Source organism: Moschus berezovskii, chromosome 4 (assembly GCF_049115385.1).
Source record: "Moschus berezovskii isolate FMDL1 chromosome 4, NW_MosBer_1.0, whole genome shotgun sequence".
NCBI lineage: Eukaryota > Metazoa > Chordata > Mammalia > Artiodactyla > Moschidae > Moschus > Moschus berezovskii.
In genome coordinates, this window is record NC_142463.1 from 94,738,724 (window position 1) to 94,744,753 (window position 6,030).

Here is a 6,030-nt window from a genome sequence, read left to right on the forward strand (position 1 = left end):
GTTTTGCTTTGGCTCCATCCCTTCATTCTTTCTGGAGTTATTTCTCCACTGATCTCCAGTAGCATACTGGGCACCTACCGACCTGGGGAATCCCTCATTCAGTATCCTATCATTTTGCCGTTTGATACTGTTCATGTGTTTCTCAAGGCAAGTATACTAAAGTGGTTTGCCATTCCCTTCTCCAGTGGACCACATTCTGTCAGACCACTCCACCATGACCCATCCGTCTTGGGTGGCCCCACACAGCATGGCTTAGTCTCACTGAGTTAGACAGGGCTGTGGTCCATGTGATCAGATCAGCTAGTTTTCTGTGATTATGATTTCAGTGTGTCTGCCCTCTGATGCCCTCTCACAATACCTACCGTCTTATTTGAGTTTCTCTTACCTTGGTCGTGGGATATCTCTTCACAGCTGCTATAGCAAAGCCCAGCCGCTGTACCTTACCTTGGACGTGGGGTATCGCCTGTCGGCCACGCTTCTGCGCGTGGTAGGTTGCGCCTCCTGTCTGCGCCGCCAGAGCAGGGGTCTCTCGCGTCTGTGCCGCCGTTTATTGGAGAAATAAACTTTCCTTAGATCAAGTAAAACTCCTTTTAAATCCCCACTTCAGTTGTGTCCCCTGCTTTCTCCACAGAGATTGCCATGGTTTTGAATTTGGGAGAGTTCTTCCAATCTCTAGACTCGAAGGTGATCAATGAAAAACAGCTGATCTTGAAGACAAGGAAATAACAGAAAACTTTGTGTGTGTGTCGGCGGGGGGCAAATATAGTCTTAGATAGAAGTAGCCGAGGATGGGAATCTTGGTAACATCCCTAGATCTAGGGAAGCAAAGGTCATAGAAAATCAGATGTAAATCCAGGGTTCTGAAACACTGATTTAAAAGACTGGGAGAATCCAAAAATTATAATTGTGATGATTCAACTACAAATGAACCCGATAAGGAAGAAAATGGGAAAAAAGCTTTAGAAATAATGTGGTTGTTATAGTAGCTCTCTTTGGGTTCAGTTTTCCAAGGGCACATCAAGAGATGTGCAAGGAAGTGATCTACCCAATGTTAGCAGACTTGTAACAAGAACGTCACAATTCCAAACTGCTGAAGGAATTCAAGTTTTCAAATAGTGCTGAGAACAAGAAGAAAAAAAACAAACCTGCTTTTAAAACTGTGATCAGAAGTAAAGGAAGATCAAATGAGTCACAGACCCACTTCTTGGGACGGCTGGTGAAATGTTTAATAAACTACAGAAGGAACCCAGATCTACTCAGTTTCCATTTTTGTTCATTTTCTATGTTAAGGAGGGTATCTTTTACATAGAAAACATGTAGATCAATCACAGTTACAGCGGAGTCTGAGGTTTACATCCAGGATCTCCTAATGAATTGCCATCCCATAGGCAGATGAAACATGACCTGGGAATGGATGTAACTGTAGCTTCCTTAGTGCTTCACAGCTTGGAATGGGCAGATGTCCTAATTTTCAAAATGGTGGAAAAAGTATATTTAGGAATTTAGGAGACCTGACAACTTGCTTTCTTTCTTAAACAAAGTATTGGTGTGGTGTGAAGAGAAGCCCGTTGGGGCAGAAATTTGTTCAGGTTTTCTCCACTTGAGGCCCATCAGTTCCTCATGGCAAGGAAACTAGAACTATCATCCTGAGGGGATAGCCCTCCCTCCAGAGGGGAAAGTTCAGGGTCGAACTCCGGGAACACAGGGAGTTCACACAGACCTTTGCTGCCCATCCCTTAGGGATTCGACACCTCTGAACCTCTTTCTGGAAGAGTTTCCAGAAATCTTTTGTCAGCCCCTGAATTTGGCAGACATGGAAGCTTGGATGCCTGGGTTGGCAAGGTCCAAAAAGAGGAAGCGACCTGTTCAAATTTACACAACTATTAATGGCTGAGCTGGGATGAGAGGCAAGTGAGCTGACTCACCACCTGGGGTTCTGCCCCTTTATGCCACACTTACACTGCCTGGCATGCACTTTTCATTTATTCCTATGTATCCTCTATCTCCCCAATAAGACTGCATTCACTTCATACTTACTGAGCATTTACTCCAAGCCAGGCACTATGCTAGCTGCTCTGTGGCTGTAAAGATGATTAAAATATGGTTCTTGGATTTTATGAACTTCTAGTGCAGTGATGGACATTCGAAGAAATGCATTTCAGTGCAAGACTTGATGGGAAGAGGTCAAGTGCTATGGTATGATGGTAGAAGGTGCTATTGTCATCTGGAGAGTTCGAGAAGGCTCTGCCATGAGGCTCAAGCCTAATGGGCAGGACAACTGCCTTACACAACTTTGTATTCTTCACAGAGAATGCAGTGTGGTAGGAGCCAGGAGAGCTGCACTGGTACCATCATTGGAGAACTTGCAGAGCTTCTTATTTTAGAATTTAGAGAACTAGTGCCATCTGCTCTTGACCTCTACTCTGAAGGATTCTGGAGACCAAGACAGTTCTCTTTTTCCTTCCTCTCATTATTATTTTTTTGTCTTTCTCATGACAAAATGTCTTTCTCTGGGCTCTTCTTAAATTAAAAATGGATTTTTGCGCCAGGATGTGCCACTAACTAGGAAATGAGAGGCCAGTGAATCACAGCAAGAGGCCACACGAGTTTCTTGCTTGCCCTGGCTCCTTGGCTGGACTGCTCCCAGGACTGCCTGCAGGAACGAGAGGAAGTTATGGGGGCAGGAAGAACTGCATCTTGGAACCTTCTCTCTGAGGCAGACTGGAAGCATCTACAGCCCAGTCGGGAAGTTCAGAGAAAGGAATGGAATTGACGACATGGACATTAGGAATACATTCTTTCCCACTGAGCCCTGCTCCCTGGGGTGCAGGCCTGTGGAGTGACTGGAACAGAGACAGCTCACTGGCTGCCTGAACCGTAAAGGACTAAAATTTAGCCTGGGGCTCCATCTGGTTTCAGAGGCCAGTGGTGAATAATGCCAGGATACTAGGTGGGTAGTCTCTCAGGGTCTCTGCCCTCAAGGCTGGGCACCCACTAACCTGTACTGGGTGTCCACAGCAGGAACCTGATCTAAACTAGGTGGAAGGAGTTGAGGAGGGCAGAGTGTTAGAATCATTAGTAGAATCATTAGGTTTTAAAAGACAACTCCATTCTTCTCTCAGTGGGTCGACCTTCAGACCAAGTGCACATACCTAATTCCTCAAGGCTAAGGACTTCATGCCGCTGCTGTGTGGTCAGAATCAAGAACCTCTCGAGTTCTTTCCTGCTCAGAGATTTTTGATTCCATGAAAGGACATTGAGAAAGCCAACGTATCCTCTTTTCTCTCTTTGTCACTATGTTGTAATCCTCACTTTGTTGTTGTTTAGTTTCTAAGTCACGTCCAAGTCTGTTGTGACCCCATGGACTGTAGCCCGCGAGGCTCCTCTGTCCATGGGACTTCCCAGGCAAGAATATTGGAGTGGGTTGCCATTTCCTTCTCTGGGATTGAACCCACGTCTCCTGCGTTGGCAGGCAGGTTCTTTTACCACTGAGCCACCTGGGAAACCTCACTTACTGGCTGAGTAACGTAGGGCTCTTACTTTATCTAAGTGTCAGTATCTTTATTTGTAAAATGGGTATAATACTTTCTATTGTCCTCGGTTGTCACAAGAGCTAAACAAAAATAATGTGAAGGTGCATGATTACGCTTCATAGGATAAAATTTCCTCCCTTCCTTTGCTTCCTCTCTCCAATATCTTACTAAGATACTGATGCACTCAAGCATGCACACTGAAGCCAGTCTTATATAATGATGATATTGCCTAGGTGAAAAAGCACTAAGAATACCCTCCTTGCCCTACCCCAGACAAAAATTGTATCTCTCATTATACCCTGTGATAATGATGGTGATAATGCATGGTGTGGTGTCATTAGTCATTGTTTCTGTCATCTGGCATCATACTATATATATTAGTCATTAAAATCTTAATGGGAAATAATTTTAAAAACATAGCTTCTTAAGATTGGAGGTCATTTAATCCAACTCTCATCCCCCCTCAAAATTATTTTGTGGGGTTATCGAGACTCTTCTCAAATAATTCTAACAATAAAAAGCTCACAATTTTATCGAGGTAACCCATTCCATGTAGTGCATCTGAAACTGATTTGACATCCTTTTATAAGTTGAACTAAGTGTACCTCCCCAAAACTTTGTTTCATTGGCCCAAGTTTTGTGAAATAGAACAGAGATAAATCCACTCCTTCTTTCATTTGTCAGCATTTTAAATACTGAAAGATAGAGATCTTCTCTTTTCCAACCATTCCTTTCTCCAGGGGCTTTTCCTGACCCACTGATCCAACCCGGGTCTTTGAGGATTGGATAAAGGTGGATTCTTTACTGTCTGAGTCACCAGGGAAGCTCTTTCCAATCTCTATAACATGGTTCATCTGATTGTTTCTCCTGTAACAATTTCTAGATTGTTTACAATCCAAGTGATCTTCTCTGAGGATATTCACATTTTCCAGTGTTTTCCAAATGCATTATGTGGATGCTACCCTTGAAAGGTTCTAATAGTGTGGAGGTCAGAACATTAAAATCTCCCTTTGTCTGGATTTAGGCTGATAGCACTACAGATTTAAAAAAAAATCAGATTACATAAGTGATTAATATTTAGTTTCTGATAAATTAAAATTTTAAGACATTTTCACAGAAACTTCTATCAATTAGGCCTTTCCTGGATTAGACTATTATATCAAGCAATTAAATATTTTAATCTAAATGCAAATCAATTTATTATTAGTTAAAAATCTCTCTCCTCCTTTTGTTTGTTTCAGGCCATTGTTCTTGTTTTTCACTGAGTCATAGTTTGTCAATCCACAAATTAGTGGCTCTTTCTAGTTTTGAATCATCTGAAAGTTTGAATAAGCAGGTCCAATGACAGAACCCTTTAGCCCAACACTGAAGACTTTCCTAAAACTGGCATCTATACAATCATCCCTAAGTTAATTTGCTAAACTAAAATTATTTAGTTCTGTCATTTAGCATACAATCTTGAGAGTGCCCATACCAGGCTGCTTCCATAGTTGTTTAATTTAGTAAGGAAAAGTTCATTTGTTAATAATCTGAGTGGGGTACTTAAAATGCATGTGCTTGGCAGACAATATTAATCATTATGAGGATTCTGGATGCCTATGATGCTATCTGTCCGGGTAGACTGATGCAGGAATCATTGCTCTGGCCTGGAGGCAATACACTCATTCACTGAGTAGTAGAAACATTGTGAAATGTACATGAGAAATCTTGATTTGCCTTGTTGTCTCAGAAGACTGAAGAAGAGCTTACTGGACTTAATTCTAACGGCAAAAGGAAATCTGACCCACCCAAAGGCTATGCTCAGTTTTCAAAGGCTTCTCTATTTTTGCTTTGTCCCATAATCCAACAATTGTATGCGAGTTATCTGAAACTATGAAAAACTGATAAGAAATTCAAGGACTTCTACAATAGGGGAAGGAGAAGGAATAGTCATTGGGAGGAAACCTGATACAAAGGGAGTTTTGAACACTGGGATCCATGTTGAGGGAAGTGGACCAGGGGTTGAGGGTAGAGGGAGAAGGGGGTTGTTCAGTTCAGTTTAGTTTAGTCACTCAGTCGTGTCCAACTCTTTGCGACCCCATGAACTGCAGCATGCCAGGCCTCCATGTCCATAACCAACTCCCGGAGTTTACTCAAACTCATGCCCATTGAGTCGGTGATGCCATCCAACCATCTCATCTTCTGTCGTCCCCTTTTCCTCCTGCTTTTAATCTTTCCCAGCATCACGGTCTTTTCAAATGAGTTAGCTCTTCGCATCAGGTGGCCAAAGTATTGGAATTTCAGCTTCAGCGTCAATCCTTCCAATGAACCTTCAAGACTGATTTCCTTTAGGATGGACTGGTTGGGTCTCTTTGCAGTCCAAGGGACTTCTCCAACACCACAGTTCAAAAGCATCTATTCTACGGCATTCAGCTTTCTTTATAGTCCAACTCTCACATCCATACATGACTACTGGAAAAACCATAGCCTTGACTAGATGGACCTTTGTTGGCAAAGA